Source organism: Salvelinus sp. IW2-2015, unplaced genomic scaffold (assembly GCF_002910315.2).
Source record: "Salvelinus sp. IW2-2015 unplaced genomic scaffold, ASM291031v2 Un_scaffold1631, whole genome shotgun sequence".
Classification (NCBI taxonomy): Eukaryota; Metazoa; Chordata; class Actinopteri; order Salmoniformes; family Salmonidae; genus Salvelinus; species Salvelinus sp. IW2-2015.
The window spans coordinates 1-23,042 of record NW_019943047.1 but is presented as its reverse complement, the minus strand read 5'-3'; the positions used below and the strand labels follow the sequence as shown (position 1 = coordinate 23,042).

Below are 23,042 nucleotides of genomic sequence, written 5' to 3'. Positions count from 1 at the left end.
GCCTGCCAAACTTGCTGTGCTTCTCTGGACACTTGTAGCCAAAGATGTTGAAAAAGTTCACTATCCCCCATGCCGGCCACAGAACACACCTTCTCCTTTACTCATTATGGCTATTCTACTGAGAGATGAGGAACACACAGGGCTGGAGTTAGTCCTCACCATTAACATAACTAAACAACAACAGAATATAATGCATTAACAGACTATTCTCATGGATGAAAAACAGTCTGAAGATTGACATAACCACTGAACATACGGACATAACACTAAGCAGCTTCCTTCTCGTTCCCTCACCCTGAACATTTCAGAGCGTGGACTGGTGAATGGTCATTATGAAGATGCGGTCCCTTCTGGCCAGCTCAGCCAGTAAAACAACAATCTGATTGGCCGTCATGCTGTCGAGGCTCGTGGTTGGCTCGTCCAGAAGGATGACCTCTGTAACGACATCACATGTCGCAAAGTCACACATCAGGGAATATCTAACGTAGAAAGAAACACATAAAAATCCAAATGAATTTGTATAAATGTTACAAACAAAGTTGAACTTTGGCAAAGTCCCTCTCTAACGGACAACTCTTTAAGATAAGTGTGTTCTTTTCCGTTAATTTTCCAATTAACACATTTAAAGATTGCCTCTTTGTAAAGGATGAGTGAAATTAACAGATATATTCATTGTGTGATGATTTATTAATTTCCTGGTTGATTGGCGAGGCAGCGGACGGAAACCCTTCATTAATGTGGCCCAGTGTTTGGGTGGAGAGAGTTCGTCTAATCCGAATGAGGCCTAAGACCCCCTCATCCCCCTGGGGGTTCACAGGCCCTGATAAACTCCCCCTGGGACCCCCCACAGGATTCACTCAGCTTAATCCTGAGTGTATGATAACCCTGCCTTTCATTAGCCCCTGTCCTCCATCTCTCCCTCTCTCTTCCTCCCTCTGTCCATTCCTCTCTGTTTCCAGTTATTTTTGACACACGTCTCATTGTTAGTGGTTGAACTTTGTGGGGACTTTTGATGATCAACGTTTTCCTCCGCTCAAGGTGAAATACTCTTATCCTAACAATGAACAGTATAATCCATGATGTTGAAAATTAGTATTCTTTGTTTTGTAAAACAACATATTTTGGTCATGTATGGTATAGCTAGCTATGTGTTTGTTAAAGGAACCTTTACATGCATGCCTCCTGAAATTGCACAGACAATGACCAAAGAGCTTCTTGTCCTCACTAGGGTACTGAAGCAACTGCATGGCAATGGACACCCTCCTCCTCTCTCCCATAGAGATCCCTGCAAGATGCATCCTCCGATCACACTGTGGGTCACGTGACCTAGACTCAGCTCCGCCATCACCTGCAGGCCAAGAGGTCAGGTGTCAACAACTTATCACAGTTGACACCATAATCAATTGAAAAAATCTAGTGTATCTTCTTTAATGTGTGTCTGTTGTATGCCAGCCCTGGTCTAGAGGTCATCTCTAGTCTGTATCAGTTGTAGGCCAGCCCTGGTCTAGAAGTCATCTCTATTCTGTATCTGTTGTAAGCCAGCCCTGGTCTAGAAGTCATCTCTATTCTGTATCTGTTGTAACGCCAGCCCTGGTCTAGAAGTCATCTCTATTCTGTATCTGTTGTAAGCCAGCCCTGGTCTAGAAGTCATCTCTATTCTGTATCTGTTGTAGGCCAGCCCTGGTCTAGAAGTCATCTCTATTCTGTATCTGTTGTAGGCCAGCCCTGGTCTAGACGTCATCTCTATTCTGTATCTGTTGTATGCCAGCCCTGGTCTAGAAGTCATCTCTATTCTGTATCTGTTGTAGGCCAGCCCTGGTCTAGAGGTCATCTCTATTCTGTATCTGTTGTAGGCCAGCCCCGGTCTAAGAAGTCATCTCTATTCTGTATCAGTTGTATGCCAGCCCTGGTCTAGAGGTCATCTCTATTCTGTATCTGTTGTAGGACAGCCATGGTCTAGAGGTTATCTCTATTCTGTATCAGTTGTAGGCCAGCCCCGGTCTAGAAGTCATCTCTATTCTGTATCTGTTGTAAGCCAGCCCTGGTCTAGAAGTCATCTCTATTCTGTATCAGTTGTAGGCCAGCCCTGGTCTAGAAGTCATCTCTATTCTGTATCAGTTGTAGGCCAGCCCTGGTCTAGAAGTCATCTCTTTTCTGTATCAGTTGTAGGCCAGCCCTGGTCTAGAAGTCATCTCTATTCTGTATCAGTTGTAAGCCAGCCCTGGTCTAGAAGTCATCTCTAGTCTGTATCAGTTGTAGGCCAGCCCCGGTCTAGAAGTCATCTCTATTCTGTATCAGTTGTAGGCCAGCCCTGGTCTAGAAGTCATCTCTATCTGTATCAGTTGTAGGCCAGCCCTGGTCTAGAGGTCATCTCTATTCTGTATCAGTTGTAGACCAGCCCTGGTCTAGAGGTTATCTCTAGTCTGCAGATCTGTTTTAGGCAAGTCCTGTTCTAGAGGTTATCTCTAGTCTGCAGATCTGTTGTAGGCCAGTCCTCTTCTAGAGGTCTATTCTGTATCAGTTGTAGGCCAGCCCTGGTCTAGAGGTCTATTCTGTATCAGTTGTAGGCCAGCCCTGGTCTAGAGGTCGTCTATGGTCTGCATCTGGTGTAGGCCAGTCCTGTTCTAGAGGTCATCTTTAGTCTGTATCTGTTGTAGGTCAGTCCTGTTCTAGAGGTCATCTCTAGTCTGTATCTGTTGTAGGCCAGTCCTGTTCTAGAGAACTATTCTGTATCTGTTGTAGGCCAGTCCCGGTCTAGAGGTCTATTCTGTATATGTTGTAGGCCATCCCTCCCTGGTCTATAGGTAAACTCTATTCTGTATCTGTTGTAAGCCAGCCCTGGTCTAGAAGTCATCTCTATTCTGTGTCAGTTGTAGGCCAGCCCTGGTCTAGAGGTCATCTCTATTCTGTATCTGTTGTAAGCCAGCCCTGGTCTAGAGGTTATCTCTATTCTGTATCAGTTGTATGCCAGCCCTGGTCTAGAAGTCATCTCTATTCTGTATCAGTTGTAGGCCAGCCCTGGTCTAGAGGTTATCTCTATTCTGTATCAGTTGTATGCCAGCCCTGGTCTAGAGGTCATCTCTATTCTGTATCTGTTGTAAGCCAGCCCTGGTCTAGAGGTCATCTCTATTCTGTATCAGTTGTAGGCCAGCCCTGGTCTAGAGGTCATCTCTCGTCTGTTTATGTTGTAAGCCAGCCCCGGTAAGCCAGCCCCACTCCACTGGAGTGGATAACTGAAATCAATGGCGCCAACTAAACATACTTTTTTAGATAGAAAGAAGGACTTTATCTAACAAAACAAACATTCATTGTGTTGCTGGGGCCTTGGGATTGCAAACAGAGGAAGATCTTCAAAGGTAAGTGATTTATTTTATCGCTATTTGTGATTTTTGTGAAGCCGGTGCTGGTTGAAAAGGTATTTTGATGTGGGGCGCTGTCTTCAGATCATCGCATGGTATGCTTTCGCCATAAAGCATTTTTTAAATCAAACAACGCGGTTGGATTAACAAGAAGTTAAGCTTTTAATTGATGTTCATGAATGTTTAATATTTAGATTTTCTTATTTTGAAATGGGCACTCTGCAATTTCACTGGATCTTGTCGCAGGTAGACCACTAGCGGTCCGCGATCCCTAAGAGATTATAACAAACTATAGTTTTGGCAAGTCGGTTAGGATCTACTTTGCGCATGACACAGGTCATTTTTCCAACAATTGTTCACAGAAAGATTATTTCACTTATAATTCACTGTATCACAATTCCAGTGGGTCAGAAGTTAACATACACTAAGTTGACTGTGCCTTTAAACAGTTTGGAAAATTCCAGAGAATTACGTCATGGCTTTAGAAGCTTCTGATAGGCTAATTTACATCATTTGAGTCATTTGGAGATGTACCTGTTGATGTAATTCAAGGCCTACCTTCAAACTCAGTGCCTCTTTGCTTGACATCATGGGAAACTCAAAATAAATCAGCCAAGACCTCAGAAAATAAATTGTAAACCTCCACAAGTCTGGTTCATCCTTGGGAGCAATTTCCAAACGCCTGAAGGTACCACGTTCATCTGTACAAACAATAGTACGCAAGTATAAACACCATGGGACCACGCAGCCGTCATACCACTCAGGAAGGAGACGCGTTCTGTCTCCTAGAGATGAACGTACTTTGGTGCAAAAAGTGCAATCAATCCCAGAACAACAGCAAGGACCTTGTAAAGATGCTGGAGGAAACAAGTACAAAGTATCTATATCCACAGGAAAACAAGTCCTATTTCGACATAACCTGAAAGGCCGCTCAGCAAGGAAGAAGCCACTGCTCCAAAACAGACATAAAAAAGACAGACTACAGTTTGCAACTGCACTTGGGGACAAAGATCGTACTTTTGGAGAAATGTCCTCTGGCCTGATGAAACAAAAATAGAACTGTTTGGCCATAATGACCATCGTTATGTTTGGAGGAAAAAGGGGGAGGCATCCCAACCATGAAGCACGGGGGTGGCAGCATCATGTTGTGGGGGTGCTTTTCTGCATGAGGGACTGGTGCACTTCACAAAATAGATGGCATCATGAAGWAGGAAAATTATGTGTATACATTGAAGCAACATCTCAAGACATCAGTCAGGAAGTTAAAGCTTGGTCGCAAATGGGTCTTCCAAATGGACAATGACCACAAGCATACTTCCAAAATTGTGGCAAAATGGCTTAAGGACAACAAAGTCAAGGTATTGGAGTGGCCATCACAAAGCCCTGACCCCAATCCTATAGAAAGTTGTGGGCAGAACTGAAAAAGTGTGTGCAAGCAAGGAGGCCTACAAAGCTGACCCAGTTACACCAGCTCTGTCAGGAGGAATAGGCCAAAATTCACCCAACTTATTGTGGGAGGCTTGTGGAAGGCTACCCAAAACGTTTGACTCAAGTTAAACAATTTAAAGGCAATGCTACCAAATACTAATTGAGTGTATGTAAACTTCTGACCAACTGGGAATGTGATGAAAGAAATAAAAGCTGAAACAAATCATTCTCTCTGCTATTATTCTGACATTTCACATTCTTAAAATCAAGTGGTGATCATAATTGACCAAAGACAGGGAATTTTTACTTGGATTAAATGTCAGGAATTGTGAAAAACTGAGTTTAAATGTATTTGGCTAAGGTGTATGCAAACTTCCGACTTCAACTGTATGTATGATATTTCAGTTTGGGGTCTGAATACTTTCCGAATGCACTGTCTTCCTTCTCTGGTCAGCTCTTTGTGTCCATCCATATGTCTCTATATCTTCCTTATCTTGTCTTCCGTCTCTGGTCAGCTCTTTGAGGCCATCCTGTATAGGTGGATGATGTCATTGCGGAGCTTTGTCTGCGGCCATGTGCCCACACCCAGATTGGTAATGACTATGTGAGAGGGGTGTCTGCGGGAGAGAGGAGGAGGGTCAGCATCGCTGTGCAGCTGCTCTGGACCCCTGGTGGGAGCTGGAGTGAGGGATTGCAAGAAATGTATATAGCAATAGGACTTATTTTATATGAGTTGATATAATCCACATGGGGGATATTTTTTCCCCTCAGCACTGTAATTCATATTGGTTCCTTTATGTAATGTTACTGTACTACTTCAGTTTATCATTGTACCCAGAGCCCTGTATTGAACACAGTAAATCTTATCTCATTCTCTGTGTGCAGGTATCCTGATCCTAGATGAGCCCACCGTTTGTGGTTGGACAGCTTCACAGCCCATAACTGGTGATCACTCTGTCCGGCTGGCCCGAGGGAACTGACTGGTACAGCTGTCTGTCCATCAGCCATGCTCAGACATCTTCCAGCCCCTTGCCCTGGTGGTGCTCCTCTCCTCTGGCTCAGCTGTCTACTGTGGGCTGTTAAAGACATGGTACCAAACTTCACAGCCCTGGGTTACCCTGCCCCCTGCTACTGCAACCCCTCTGACTTCTATGGTAGGTTGGGGGAAGGGATATACTGTATGTTAGTGGCAGAAAGGGGAAACTGTGAAGTCAGAGTGTATTCATGTGTGTGTGTCACAGTGTGTGTCTCTGATCATGTGGTTTGTCACAGTGTGTGTCTCTGATCATGTGGGTGTGTTAGTGTATGTGCTCACAGTGTGTGTCTCTGATCATGTGGGTGTATAGTGTATGTGTCACAGTGTGTGTGTCTCTGATCATGTGTGTGTGTCTATCCCCTCAGTAGATCTGAGCCCTGAGAGAGAGGCTGAGTGTCTGAAGAGGACTAGCGTGCTGTTCAGCCCAGTTTGTGGAGCAGGTAAGAGGGACAGGTGAAGAGCCAAGCACACACTGGAGGCTGTCAGAGAGATGAGTGCCTAAAAAAAGTTATATTTCTAAACTTCTCAGAGATGGTATTTTTTTCTTCAATGTGCTCATTTCAATGCATTGTATTAAACCTCTTCTTCTGCCTTTACATCATTGTAACGACCAAGTAATTATGTTTGTCTGTCCGCCACACATCAGTCCACGCCTCAGGAGAAAGTGATCACTATATCCAAACACAGGGACCGCCTGACAGGCCGACTACACCAGTTCACACCATCAGGTAAGATGATGATGCACTGAGGACACTCTGTCTCAGTTCCCTGAGAAACCTCCATTCACACCACTCCCCCTCGCACCACTCCCCTTTGCACCACTCCCCTCACACCCCTTCCCCGCACACTCCCCTTTGCACACTCACCCTCACACCACTTCCACCTCGCACCACTTCCCCTCACACCACTCCAACCCTCACACCACTCCCCTACCACTCCCCCTCACACCACTCCCACCTCGCACCACTCCCCCCTAACACCACTCCCTCCTCACACCACTCCCCCCTCACACTACTTCTCCCCAAGCCGGTGGTTGTCAAAATGTTAATTTCCACATGAACCATTAGGGGTCAGTATAGCTCAATGCTTGCCTTACCTCAGTGAGGATTTCATACTATTGTTTAAAAACCCTTCACAGTGACAAAAGCAATGTTATGTAAACTGTGATCCAGTGAAAACAGGTGTTAGTGAGAATATCAGTTAGTGTGATACAGAAACGTAAAGTAAGCATTTCCCTGTTAGCCTACACCTGTTGTTTTACAAAGCATGTGACAAATAACATTTGATTTGATTTAAATGTGTGTTTATGTCACGCCCTGACCATAGAGAGCCTTTTTATTCTCTATGTTGGTTAGGTCGAGGTGTGACTAGGGTGGGTAATCTAGGTTGTTTTTTTCTATGTTGGCCTGGTATGGTTCCCAATCAGAGGCAGCTGTTTATCGGTGTCTCTGATTTGGGAGCATATTTAGGCAGCCATTTCCCCACGGTATTTTGTGGGATCTTGTTTATGTGTAGTTGCCTGTGAGCACTCCATAGCTTCACGTATCGTTTGCTTTGTATTTATTGTTTTGTGCATTTCACGAATAAAAAGATGTGGAACCCATATCACGCTGCGCCTTGGTCTGAATGTTATTTTGACGATTGTGACAGTTTATGCCTCACCCAGGTCCTGGGGGAGCTTCCGGAGCGCTGTCTGTTCACATTGGTCTACGGCCTGCCCATCTGTTGGCTGGCTGGCCTGAACCAGGCCCCAGACGGCTTCCTGCACAACTTCCTGCTGGATTGGCTCGTGGTGTACTGCAGCATGGCTGTTTGTGGCTGCAGCCCTGCCCTGCAGACTTCAGCCTTCATGGGCAATGCTCTGTTCACTGTGTTCTACCTCACTGGAGGCTTTGTCATCTGCCTGGAGAACATGTGGTGAGGTGAAAGAGGAGGACAAGTCTCTGCTGTAGTCTTCATACCTTGGGCGCGTTCTAGGCCTTTTTTTGCAATAAGATTCTGTGGTGCAACATGCAATACTAGCAATCCCAATCCCTCAGAAACATGACAGTTTCCATGAGAATGACAATATGTGACCCTTCCTCGCGTGTAATGTGGTTCTTCAACATCTGTGACCTCTGACCCGTGTCACTTTCCTCAGTGGTCATCCTGGTTCTCCCATGCCTCAGTCATGCAATGGGGCACCGAGGGAATGCTGCAAGTCCAGTTCAGGGGCCTCAAGTACCCAGTTTTCATCGGCAACTTCACCCTCAACGTCGACGGCATACATGTGAGTCATTAGAACCATAGCCTTCCAGTTTGAGACGACTACACTTCCGCCATGACAGTAAATACACATATCATAGAAGAGCTGAAAAGAGACAGAAGACAAGAGAAGGAAGATATAGAGACATATGGATGGACACAAAGAGCTGACCAGAGAAGGAAGACATTCAATGCATTCGGAAAGTATTCAGACCCCAAACTGAAATAACACATTTACAGTTGAAGTCGGAGGTTTACATAAACCTTAGCCAAATATATTTAAACTCAGTTTTTCACAATTCCTGACATTTAATCCTAGTACAAATTCCCTGTCTTTGGTCAGTTAGGATCACCACTTTATTTTAAGAATGTGAAATGTCAGAATAATTGTAGAGAGAATTATTTATTTCAGCTTTTGTTTCTCTCATCACATTCCCAGTTGGTCAGAAGTTTACATAAACTCAATTAGTATTTGGTAGCATTGCCTTTAAAGTGTTTAGCTTGGGTCAAACATTTCGGGTAGCCTTCCACAAGCTTCTCACAAAAAGTTGGGGAAATTTTGGCACATTCCTCCTGACAGAGCTGGTGTAACTGAGTCAGGTTTGTAGGCCTCCTTGCTCGCACACGCTTTTTCAGTTCTGCCCACACATTTTCTATAGGATTGAGGTCAGGGCTTTGTGATGGCCACTCCAATACCTTGACTTTGTTGTCCTGAAGCAATTTTGGTTATTGTCATTTTTGTTTCATCAGACCAGAGGACATTTCTCCAAAAAGTACCATCTTTGTCCCCATGTGCAGTTGCAAACCGTAGTCTGGCTTTTTTTATGGAGGTTTTAGAACAGTTTCCTCCTTGCTGAGTGGATTTTCAGGCTATGTCGATATAGGAATCGTTTTACTGTGGATATAGATACTTTTGTACCTGTTTCTTCCAGCATCTTCACAAGGTCCTTTGTTGTTGTTCTGGGATTGATTTGCACTTTTCGCATCAAAATACGTTCATCTCTAGGAAACAGAACGTGTCTCTTTCTTGAGTGGAATGACGGCTGCGTTGTGTTTATACTTGCGATGGTGTTTATACTTGCATACTATTGTTTGTACAGATGAACGTGGTACCTTCAAGCGTTTGGAAATTGCTCCCAAGGATGAACCAGACTTGTGGAGGTCTACAATTAATTTTTTGAGGTCTTGGCTGATTTCTTTTGATTTTCCCATGATGTCAKGCAAAGAGGCACTGAGTTTGAAGGTAGGCCTTGAAATACATCCACAGGTACACRTCCAATTGACTCAAATGATGTCAATTAGCCTATCAGAAGCTTCTAAAGCCATTATATAATTTTCTGGAATTTTCCAAGCTGTTTAAAGGCACATTCAACTTAGTGTATATATAATTCTGACCCACTGAAATTGTGATACAGTGAATTATAAGTGAAATAATCTGTCTGTAAACAATTGTTGGAAAAATGACCTGTGTCATGCGTAAAGTAGATGTCCTAACCGACATGCCAAAACTATAGTTTGTTAACAAGAAATGTGTGGAGTGGTTGAAAAACGAGTTTTAATGACTCCAATCTAAGTGTATGTAAACTTCCGACATCAACTGTATATCGTCTAGCAGACACTTTTATCCAAAGCAACTTAGTCATGCGTGCATTCARTTTTTACAAATGAGTGGTCCTAGGATTTGAACACACCATCCTGGTGTTATAACAACACGCTCTACCACCCGAGGACCAACCATGAAGTATAATGATATCTTTGACCTTTGTGTCTGTCCAGGTGGTGGAAGCTACCTGGTTCACATTGCTGTTGTGGTGTGTTTCATGCTGCTCTAATTTATCAAGCGGAAGTCCAGCTAGGACTGGTGAAACCGTGGTTACGGAAACAGTCTGTTGTGCATTCTTAAGACTGTAAACGAACCAATGCTCTTGTTGGAGTACCACCCTCTGCTGCTGGATGGCAGCAAAGTACTATATTGTGTGAATTAGTTTAAATGACAGACTTATTTTTGTCTTTGCAAAAGATTAAATCACCCGTCTGGCAGATATCCATCAACAACTTTTGCTTGTTCCATTTTCAATCTCTTTCTCTCCTTATTTTTGTTTCTACAGCTCCTCATCTTTTTCTTAATGTATAAATGTAAGGTTATTAAAGCATAACAATGTGTGTGCCAGTAAAGGGTATCGTGAAAAGCTTCTGAAAGGTTTAGTAAGTCACACTTAGAAAACGGGTTGGTGTTGAAGATGGAAAGATGATGTAAGTTTTGTGATGGTGCAAAATCGCGATAATTCTTGGGACAAAATTAGTAAAGGATTAAATCAACTGAAGTAATAAAACAACCAGGTATTCGACAAGATGTTTCTACAGCTTCTAAAAAACAACTAAAACAAAAGGACAGATAGTCTTATTCCTCTACTGCGGTGCTCGGCTGAGATACCTTAACTTCTCTTTCAGCTTGTCTGCATAAAACTTAAACGTCTCCTGGAAAGAGAGTGAGTCAAAAAGAAAGAGTTACCTGATAGCAATATAATATAGTAATATAACATATCCTTAACAAAAATATGATGCAACAAGCAACAATTTCCCAGAGTTACAGTTTATATAAGGAAATCAGTCAATTGAAATAAATTGATTAGGTCCTAATCTATGGATTTCACATGACTGGGCCTTGGAGGGCATAGGCCCACCCACTTGGCGGCCAGGCCCACCCACTCAGAATTAGTTTTTCCCCACTAAAGGGCTTTATTACAGACAGAAATACTCCTCAGCACCCTCAGCACATGTTGCGTTTATAATTTGGATCAGTGCAGTAATATAATATGGTAATTTAGCAGACAGTTCATTGACATATATTCAGTATATGCAATAATAGTGTAAGGGGTGCGTAACTGGTGGCAGGGAAGTCGCAGGGGAGCAGAACTGGGTAATAACCAGAGCAGTTTAATTATCAAAGCAACAACATCCAGAAATACAATATATGGGTTCAAAACCCGTTGCGCACCAGTCAAAAATGTGCACAAGCACTACAACAAACAATTTCACACACAGACATGGGGGAAACAGAGGGTTAAATACACAACAAGTAATGAGGGGAATGTAAACCAGGTGTGTAGGAAAACAAGACAAAATGAAAGGTGGATCGGCGAAGACCGGTGACGTCGACCGCCGAATGCCGCCCGAACAAGGAGAGGAACCGACTTCAGAGGAAGTTGTGACAATACCCCCCCTTGACGTGCGGCTCCAGCAGCTTGCCGACACCGGCCTCGGGGACGACCCGGAGGGCGAGGTGCAGGGCGATCCGGTCGGAGACGGTGGAACTCCCGCAGCATTGAAGGGTCCAACAAGTCCTCCAAAGGAACCCAGCATCTCTCCTCTGGACCATACCCCAGTGCATTTACTCAATCGCCCCGTGCATTGACTCAATCGCTGTGGCAATCAGAGGTAGCAGGTAACTGTACCTCACAGTGATCTGATTGAGGCCTCGATAGTCAATACACGGGCGCAGACCTCCCTCCTTCTTCTTCACAAAAAAGAAACTCGAGGAGGCAGGTGAAGTGGAGGACCGAATGTACCCCTGACGCAGGGATTCGGAGACATATGTTTCCATAGCCGCCGTCTCCGCCTGTGAGAGGGGATACACGTGACTCCTGGGAAGTGCGGCGTCTACCAGGAGATTTATCGTACACTCCCCCCGTTGATGGGGTGGTAATTGAATCACCTTCCTTTTGGAGAAGGCGAGAGCCAAATCGGCATATTCGGGGGGAATGTGCACGGTGGAGACCTGGTCTGGACTTTCCACCGTAGTAGCACCCACGGAAACCCCTAAACACCTCCCTGAGCACTCTCGCGACCACCCGTGAGAGCCCTCCGCTGCCATGAAACAGTGGGGTCATGACAAGCTAACCAGGGTAGGCCTAGCACCACGGGAAACGCAGGAGAGTCAATGAGGAAGAGACTGATTCTCTCCTTGTGACCCCCTTGTGTCACCATGCCCAGAGGAGCGGTGGCCTCTCTAATCAACCCTGACCCTAATGGTCGACTGTCTAAGGCGTGAACTGGGAAGGGCATAGCCACTGGAACGATGGGGATCCCTAAACTATGGGCAAATGATCTGTTTATAAAATTCCCAGCCGCGCCTGAATCAACGAGCGCCTTATGCTGGGAATGCTGGGAAAACTCAGGAAACGTAACAAACAAAAACATGTGTGCAACAGAGGGCTCTGGGTGAGAATGGTGTCTTCTCACCTGGGGTGATGCCAGAGTGCCCTGCCTGCTGCCTCAACCCCCAGAGGGTCCAACCCGACACCGACCGGCAGTGTGACCTCTGCGGCCACAGATGGTGCACGTGAAGGAACCTCCTCCGGTCTCCCTGAGCGCAACACCTCCCAGCTCCATGGGCATCGGAGCGGTGGTGCTGGGGGATGGAACCGACAGACCCTGTTCTGGACGTCCGCGGTAGCCAGCAGGTTATCCAGCCGAATGGACAGGTCCACCAGCTGGTCGAAGGTGAGGGTGGTGTCCCTGCAGGCAAACTCTCGATGGACGTCCTCGCGCAAACTGCAGTGATAGTGGTCGATCAGGGCCCTGTCGTTCCATCCCGCGCAGGCGGCCAGGGTCCGAAAGTCCATCGCGAACTCCTGGACGCTCCTCGTCCCCTGCCTCAGATGGAAAAGGTGTTCACCCGCCGCTCTACCCTCGGGCGGGTGGTCGAAGACTGCCCGGAAGCGGCGTGTGAAATCCTCGATATGGTCCAGCGCCGCTTCTCCTTCTACCCACACGGTGTTGGCCCACTCCAGGGCTTTCCCCGAGAGGCACGAGACGAGGGCGGACACCTTCTCACGGCCCGAAGGAGCCGGGTGGACGGTTGCCAGGTAGAGATCCAGCTGCAACAGGAAACCTTGGCAGCGTGCAGCCGTCCCGTCATACTCCCGGGGAAGGGCGAGACGAATCCCACTAGGACCGGGTGAAGGGGGGGCGAGTAGTGGAGACCCTGGTGGTGCTGGTGGAGGCGCTGGAGGAACTCCCTGTCTCTCCCAGCGGTCCATGGTTTGGACAACGCGGTCCATGGCGACGCCAAGATGGTGGAGCATCGCCGTGTGCTCCCGGACGCGCTCTTCGACCCCTATAACACGGGCACCTGCTCCTGCTGACTCCATATTGTGGGTGTGAAATTCTGTAAGGGGTGCGTAACTGGTGGCAGGGAAGTCAGACGCAGGAGAGCAGTACTGGGTAATAACCGGAGCAGTTTAATTATCAAAACCAACGGCATCCAGAAATACAAAAACACAAGCACTACAGCGAACAATTTCACACACAGACATGGGGGGAACAGAGCGTTAAATACACAACAAGTAATGAGGGAAATGTAAACCAGGTGTGTAGGAAAACAAGACAAAACAAATGGAAAATGAAAGGTGGATCGGCGATGGCTAGAAGACCAGTGACGTCGACCGCCGAACGCTGCCCGAACAAGGAGAGGAACCGACTTCGGCGGAAGTCGTGACAAATAGTGAACAACCACAGCCAAGTCAGTACTGTGGAGATTTATTTGTTTTGTGTTTGTTTGTTTGTTTGTTTGTTTGTGTGTGTGTGTGTGTGTGTGTGTGTGTGTGTGTGTGTGTGTGTGTGGTGTGTGTGTGTGTGTGTGTGTGTGTGTGTGTGTGTGTTGTGTGTGTGTGTGTGTGTGTGTGTGTGTGTGTGTGTGTGTGGTGTGGTTGTGTGTGTGTGTGTGTGTGTGTGTACATATAGCAGGCGTAGCCAGGGCACACGGCACCCTGGGTCTAACTCAGAATTCTACATCCAATCACAGGCTCTCGTTTCATCTCCAAATCCTGACTAATACACAAATAAGGGTTTTACACGTTACCTCCCTCCCTCTAGTCTGCCTAATTAAGCCCTGCATCAGGCTGAGAAGTGAGGATTTTTTGGGAAGGTGAGTTGCTTTCAGGAGATTAACGTTGCATGTACATTGTACATTCCCATATTAACCATGTAATTAAAGTCGATAAATAGCCGTAGCTGTGTTGGCGAAAGGGCCCTACGCGGGCCGTGCCCAAATCTCCCCTTATCTGCTCTCTCAGGAGACTGCTTTTACTCCTGCTAGAACAGCAGTATGAGAACAGTAGAGTGGAAGAGGGCGTAGTGGAGGGGGGCACTACCTGAGATTGGTTTGTTGAAACTTTAACTTCTTGGGTAGGGAGCAGTATTTTCACCGTCCGGATGAAAAGCATGCCCAGAGTAAACGCCTGCTACAAGCCATAAAAGCTAGAATATGCCATATTATTAGTAGATTTGGATAGAAAACACTCTGAAGTTTCTAAAACTGTTTGAATGATGTATGTGAGTATAACAGAACTCATCAGGCAGGCAAAAACCTGAGAAAAAATCCAACCAGGAAATGGGAAATCTGAGGTTGGTCAATTTTCAACTCAGCTCCTATTGAAGATACAGTGGGATATTGGTAATGTTGCACTTCCTAAGGCTTCCACTAGATGTCAACAGTCGTTAGAACCTTGTCTGATGCCTCTACTGTTTAGTGGGGCCGAAGGAGAGAGGAATGAGTCAGGTCTGCCATGACCTGAACATGCCCTGACCATGCGCGTTCACGTGAGAGCGAGCTCTGTTCCATCGCAATTCTGAAGACACAGGAATTCTCTGGTTGGAACATTATTGAAGAATTATGTTAAAAACATACTAAAGATTGATTCAATACTTCGTTTGTCAGGTTAAAGGTGATTTGAGAGCTCTGAAGGCAGGAGGAGAAGAAGGTGGGGGGGTTGATGTTTGACATCCCCTCCTCCTCTCTCCCCTAGTGTGGCTGTACCTTTCCGACAGGTAGTGATTAATGCTTTGATCCTGTGATTTGTTCTCTCTGTATCTCTGTGGTTAGGAGGTTCAGGTTGACTCTACACCCCCCTAGGGGCCAAAGCATTGACAGAGAGCTTGCTCTGCAGGTGTGTGTGTGTGTGTGTGTGTGTGTGTGTGTGTTTGTGATGTAAACAACTCAAGTGGTTTACCTAGTCAATGAGAGAACTCCTGGAGTGCAGTGTGAATACTTTGGCTGATTGCCAATTTGAGGGTTTTGTGTTAATGTACTATAATGTCCTATGCTTCAAGTTCAGTAACTGCTGAATCACTACCTCTTACCATGCAGTGGTAAGAGAAGAGGCAACTCGGCAGTCTTCGGAGGCTCTTGGAGGAACTCGGGTAAGCGCGGATCCTCTCGGGGACTTCCAGAGTTCATCAGAGGCAAGGTGGTCTCCTTGAGTGAGCGATTGGGACTGCAATCAGACCTCTTCTCCCTCCTACGTTCCCGTAACTGTCCATCGATCCGGATGGTTAAGRCGATGAGTGAGTCGAGATCCGTCGGGAATTCCTGGGCTGCAAACTCGTCCTTTACCCTTGCCGATAATCCGTGCAGGAACGTGTTGAACTGCGCTTCCGGGTTCCAGGTACCCTCCACTGCCAGCCTGCGGAACTCCAACGCTTAGTCTGCCACACTGATGGAGCCCTGACGAAGCTTGGGTAACTTCCGGGCAGCCTCTCTCCCGAACACCGGAGCCTCAAAAACCTTTCTCACCTCCACCACAAATACCTCCAGACTGAGGTAGATGGCGGATTGCTGCTCCCACACCGCCGTGGCCCAGGAGAGTGCCCTCCTGGACATCAGCGTAAAAGTGTACGCTATCTTCGAGCGGTCCGAGGGGAACAAAGAAGTCTGCAGCTCGAAAACGAGGGAGCACTGGGAGAGAAAGGCCCGGCAGGTTCTGGAATCTCCATCGTAGCAGTCCGGGGGAGTTAAGTGGGGTTCCTGCGAAAACCGGGGTGACGGCGCTGCTACCAGCTGGGTTACTGAGGGGCTGGGATTTACCGTCGTGGTCGGCTGCCTAGTAGGCAACCCACAGAATTGCTCCCGCAAAGCATCCAATGCTAGGTCATGCGTTCGGCCACATCCTGGAACCCTTCCATCAGACCACGAAGCATCTCCTAGTGTCTACCAATGGTGGCTCCTTGGGAAGAGATGGCGTTGCGGAGCTGGTCCAAGTCTGCTGGGTCAGTCATGGTCAGTTCGTACTATCAGGAATCAAGGTAAGACCCAAGTGCAGACTGTGTGAAGTAACAGTGTTTATTGTAAACACAGGGGCAGGCAAATGACAGGTCAAGGAAGACAGGGGTCGATAATCCAGAGCAGATGCCAAGTGACAGGACGGCAGGCAGGCTCAGGGTAAGGTCAGGCAGAGGTCGGTAATCCAGAGGTGGAGCAAAGGTACAGAATGGCAGGCAAGCTCAGGGTCAGAGACAGTGGTACCTGGTACCGCCCACCTGACAGATAGTGGTCAGGTGGGCGGGTACAGGGTCAGGACAGGCAAAGGTCAAAAACCAGGAGGACGAGAAAAAGAGAGACTAGGGAATAACAGGAGCTGAGACAAAGCGCTGCTAGGCTTGAACAAACACGACGAACTGGCAACAGACAGACAGAAAACACAGGTATATACACAGGGGATAATGGGGAAGATGGGCGACACCTGGAGGGGGGTGGAGACAAGCAAGAGGACAGGTGAAACAGATCAGGGCGTGATAGTAACTACTAAATCACTACCTCTCTTACCATGCAGTAACTACTAAATCACTACCTCTCTTACCATGCAGTAACTACTAAATCACTACCTCTCTTACCATATGCAGTAACTACTAAATCCATCTACCTCTCTTACCATGCAGTAACTATTAAATCACTACCTCTTATCAGCTTATCTACAACATAATAGTACACAACTCACTGACATCCTTCTGTGCCAAAATGTAGCCGAACGGAGCAGAATGGACCAGAAAGGAGCAGAAACAGACCAGAACGGACCAGAATGGAGTGAGACTGAGCAGCCCGGAGCAGAACAGAACAGACAGAACGGAGCAGAATGGAGCAGAATTCTGAATTGAGCTCTCGGAGCAGGCAGACTGTTGGTTCTGATTACACCCAGTGCTCCCATGAGACACACACACTGTTGGCAACATTAGGTCACCAGTGGAAAAGATGCCAACCCAGTTAGGGCTGGGGTGGTGTGTGCCCGGTATAACTACATGTGTGTGTTGTTGTTCTGTAGCCCAGTAGACAACAACCAGCGTGGACAACACCCAGCTGTGGACGCCAGGTTGTTGTTCACAGCTGGATGTGGTGTGGGTGTGAGATCAACAAGAGTAGGGGAAGAGAAAGGAAAACCTCCAGAAAGTTTGAGTAGAGTACAGCAGAAACAGAAAGAGGAGAAAAGTGTATTGTACCACTGTTACTCTAACCTCTCTTGACCACCAGGAGAACAATGTTAATATTACCACGTTACCTCTGACCTCTTCTTGACCACCAGGAGAACAATGTTAATATACCACTGTCACCTCTAACCTCTTCTTGCACCACCAGGAGAACATTACCACTGTCACCTCTAACCTCTTCTTAACCACCAGTGAGAACATTACCACTGTCACCTCTAACCTCTTCTTGACCACCAGGAGAACAATAGTTAATATTACCACTGTCACCTCTAACCTCTTCTTGACCACCAGGAGAACATTACCACTGTCACCTCTACCTCTTCTTGACCACCAGGAGAACATTACCACTGTCACCTCTAACCTCTTCTTGCACCAGGAGAACAATGTTAATATTACCACTGGCACCTCTAACCTCTTTCTTGACCACCAGGAGAACAATTACCACTGTTACCTCTAACCTCTTCTTGACCACCAGGAGAACAATGTTAATATATACCACTGGTTCACCTCTAACCTCTTCTTAACCACCGGAGAACATACCACTGTCACCTCTAACCTCTTCTTAACCACCAGGAGAACATTAACCACTGTCACCTCTAACCTCTTCTTGACCACCAGGAGAATGAATTAAATGTTAATATTACCACTGTCACCTCTAACCTCTCTTGACACAGGAGAAACATTACCACTGTTACCTCTAACCTCTTCTTGACCACCAGGAGAACAATGTTAATATTACCACTGTCACCTCTGACCTCTTCTTGACCACCAGGAGAACAATGTTAATATCACCACTGTTACCTCTGACCTCTTCTTAACCACCAGGAGAACAGTGATAATGAAATAGTCATGCTCCCTGTGAGGCAGGCAGATAGAACAGATAGATCAGATATATCAGCAGGCCTGAAGTACTTCGACATGTCGCATTTCGCACGCTTCGCTGGCTGAGGCAGAACCACTCATTAGTGGACACGTGTTCCTGGTCTCCTAAAACACCTCTCAGGTTTCAGCAGATGTCCTGCTCCCGCTCGGCTCCCCCTCGCCTGATGCATATTTGATCTGCTAGCTAAGTTCCCCCGCTATAACCAAGACAGGCCAGGGAGCGAAGCACCAAAATGATGTACCGAAGCCCATTATCCTGACCTCTCCACACAATGTGTGATGTACTTTATTCAACATCACTAAATTGGAGTCCGATTTGACTGAAAGATTAGGAAAACGACACAGAAGAATACATAAGTGGACGTTTATATTGAGTATTTCCTATGTATGAGTGCATTATGTCAAATGGTGAATGCTCTAGTCTGAGCATTGCTTAACACTGTTTTACCATAGAGCCTCATCAGGTAGGGATACAACATCTTATTCTCTGTGAAGTCAGGGAGGACGCATCAGGGTCATGATCCTGCCCACCTATAAGAGATACAGTTAGATGTATGTCACCAAGTCATAATACCACTGCAGAGAGACAGATGTATGTCACCAAGTCATAATACTACTACAGAGAGAGAGACAGATATATGCCACCAAGTCATAAATACTACTACAGAGAGACAGATATATGTCACCAAGTCATAATACTACTACAGATACAGTTCGAATTGAACTACAAAATTTGGATTTTTGAATATTCACATGAAAATCTGGAAACCTAGCAAATAACTGTTATTAATAACTGTGCAGAAACAAATGCAGACATACAAATGTACATAAAGCACAGATACGTACAGACACAGCCATTTAGGGACTTATAGATACGAAACTAAGACAAGCAGCCATTTAGGGACTTGATAGATGATCGTATCATGACACATGCATATTTAAGGGACTTATAGAGTATGAACAGACACAGCCATTTCAGGGACTTATAGATACGTACAAGACACCGAGCCATTCAGGGATTATAGATCACGAACAGGACACAGCCATTTAGGGACTTATAGGATACGTACAGACCAGCCCATCTTAGGGACTTATATGATATGAACAGACACAGCATTTAGGGACTTATAAGATCACGAACAAATGCAACACAACCATCTAGGGACTTATAAGATACGAACAGACACAGCCATTCAGGGGAACTTATAGATAGCGTACAAGACACAGCCATTTAGGGAACCTTATAGATTACGTACAGAACAGCCATTTAGGGAACTTATAGATACGAACAGACACAGCCATTCAGGGACTTATAGATACCGTACAGACACAGCCATTTAGGGACTTATCATGATACCGTTAACAGACAGCAGCCATTTAGGGACTTATAGATATGAACAAGGACACAGCCATTTAGCTGGGAACTTAATAGATATGAAAGAACACAAAGCCATTTAGGGAATTATAGAGTATGAACAGACACAGCCATTTTAGGGACTTATAGATATGAACAGACACAGCCTATTTAGGGACTGTAGAATACGTACAACACAGTCATTTAGGGACTTAATAGATTGAACAGACACAGCCATTTAGGGACGTTATAGATATGATATACCAGCACATCACGTCTCCGATGTCATCTCAGCCATTTAGGGCACTTTATAGAATAACGTAGCAAGACCACAGCCATTGTTAGGGACTTTATAAAGATATGTAACAGACACAGCCATTTAGGGCTTATAGATACGTCAGACCACAGCCATTTAGGGACTTATAGATATGAAACAGACACAGGCATTTAAGGGACTTATAGATTATGCTAACAGCACAGGCCAATTTAGGACTTCATAGATATGAACAGACTACAGCCATTTAGGGACTTATAGATACGTTACAGACACAGCCATTTAGGGACTTAAATAGATATGAACAGACACAGCCATTTAGGGACCTATAGATATGAAACAGAAACACAGCCATTTAGGCGACTTAATAGATAGTAAGAACAGCCATTTAGGGACTTATAGAATGCAACAGTACACGCCATTTAGCGGACTTTATAGATGATGTAAGAATCAAGACACAAGGCCAATTTAGGGACTTATAGATATGAACAGCACAGCCATTTAGGGACTTAATGAGATACGTAACAGTGACACAGCCATTTAGGGACTGGTATAGATATGAACAGACAGATTTGTTAGCCGGATTTAGGGAAGAGTTATAGTTATATCGTCAGACACAAAGGCCATGCTTCTCTCACAGGGACTTATAGATTATGAACAACACAGCCATTTTAGGAGGGACTTATAGAATATGAACAGACACAGCCATTTAGGGACCTTTATAAGATACGAACAGACACAGCGCATTTAGGGACTTATAAAGAAGTACAGACACCAGCCATTTAGGGACTTTATAGATATGAACAGAGCACAGCCCATTTAGGGACTTAATAGTACGTACAGACACACGCGCGCCCATTTAGGCGACTTATAATGATGGAAGACACAGCCATTATTAGGGACTCTATAAGATAGAACAGAACACAGCCATTTTAGGGTGACTTATAAGATAGGTCATCATGACACCAGACCCATTATAGGGACTTATAGATACGTACAGACACAGCATTAGGACTTATAGATACGTACAGAACACAGCCCATTTAGGGACTTAGATATGCAACATGACACAGCCATTTAAGGGACTTAATAGATATGCGTACATGACAAGCCATTAGGGACTTATAGATACGTACAGACACAGCCATTAGGGGACTTTATAATAAACGACAAAGCAGGACAGGCAGCTCAATTTAGGCTGACCTTTATAGATACGAACAGACACAGCCCATTTAGGGACTTAATAGATATACCGTACAGAACCAGCCATTTAGGGATTGAATAGAATACGTACGGAGACACAGCCATTTTAGGGACCTTGAGTAGATACCGAACAGACATGAGGCTCATTTAGGGACTTTATAGATACGAACAGACCTACAGCATTAGGGACTTGATAGATACGTACAGACACAGCCATTTAGGGTACTTATAGAAACTATGAAACAGACACAGCCATTTAGGGACTGTATAGATACGTACAGGAACACAGCCATTTAGGGACTTATAGATACCGTACGTAGACAAGACAGCCATTTAGGGACTTTATAGATACGAAACAACACAGCCATTTAGGGACTTATAGATAGCGAGACAGACACGAGCCATTCAGGTGACTTATAGATACGTAACAGACAGCACCGCCATTATTAGAGGATTATAGATACGTACAGACAACAGCATTTGAGGGACTTATAGATAGAAACAACCACAAGCCATTCAGGGACTTATAGATACGTACAGACACACGCCATTTAGGGACTTAATTAGATAACGTACAGCTGACAGCGGCCCATTTAGGGAGTACTTATAAAGATATGAAACCAGACCACAGCATTTAGGGACTATAGATATGTAAGACACAGGCCATTTGTCAGCGGACTTATAGATATGAACAGACACAGCGCATTTAGGGGACTTTAATAGATATGAAAACAGACAGCAGCCATTTAAGGGACTTATTAGATTACGTACAGACACAGTCATTTAGGACTTGTAGATATTGAACAGACACAGCCATTTAGGGACTTAATAGATAGACAGACCAGCCATTGTAAGGGAACTTATAGATAACGTACCAGACACATGCCATTTGAGGGAACTTAATACGATTATGCAACAGACACAAGCCATTTAGGGGCTTATAGAATACGTACAGGACAGCAGCCATTTTAGGGACTTTAGAATATGAATACAGACACACGCCATTTTAGGGGACCTTATACGATTTATGAACAGACACAGCCATTTAGGCGACTTATAGGATAGTGACTCAGCACAGCCATTTAGGGACTTTAATAGATACGTACAAGACAGCCATTATTAGGGACTTCATCAGATATGAACAGGACACAGCGGCAGTGTTAGGGGACTTAATATGATATGGAAGCAGAACACAGCCATTTTAGGGACTTATAGATAGCGGTACAGACACAGCCATTGTAGGGGACATATTATAGATATGAACAGACACGCAGCCTTTAGGGACTGTATAGATATGAAACATGACACAGCTCATTTAGTGGAACTTATAGATATGAACAGACACGGCCCATATTAGGCGGGACTTATAGGATACGTTACAGACACAGAGCCATTAGGGAAACTATATACGATATGAACGGACAGCAGCCATTTAGGGATTATAGATAGCGTAGCGAGCACATGGCCATTTAGGGACTTATAGATATGACATCAGACACAGCCATTCTAGGGACTTATAGATATGACAAGCCACAGTCCATTGTAGGTGTCTTATAGATACGACAGAACACTAGGCAGTCTTAGGGCTTTAATAGTAAGTACAGACACAGCCATTTTGGGACTGTATGAGATATGAAAGACACAGGAGGCCATTTTAGGGAACTTATAGATACGTACACACAAGCCAATTTAGGGACTTGATAGATATGAAGACAGCACACAGCCCATATTAGTGGACTTATAGACTATGAACTAGACACAGCATTTAGGGGACTTATAGATACGTACAGGAGCACAGTCCATTTAGGGTACTTATAGATACGTACAGACACAAGCCATTTAGGGACTGTATAGATACGTACAGACCACAGCCATTTTAGGGACTTAGATAAGACAGACACCAGCCATTTAGGGACATTATTAGATACGTACAGACACAGCCCATTTTAGGGACTTATAGATACGGTACAGACACAGCCTTTAGGGGACTTAAAGGATACA

At 45.3% G+C, this 23,042-nt stretch overlaps 2 pseudogenes; one reads left to right on the top strand and one right to left on the bottom strand.

The window, feature by feature from the left end:
- LOC112071525 (ATP-binding cassette sub-family G member 5-like) overlaps positions 1–1,298 on the bottom strand; it is a 9,343-nt pseudogene extending 8,045 nt beyond the window's left edge.
- Positions 1,299–5,215: 3,917 nt separating this feature from the next.
- LOC139024546 (ATP-binding cassette sub-family G member 8-like) lies at positions 5,216–11,482 on the top strand (annotated as a pseudogene).
- Positions 11,483–23,042: the final 11,560 nt, after the last annotated feature.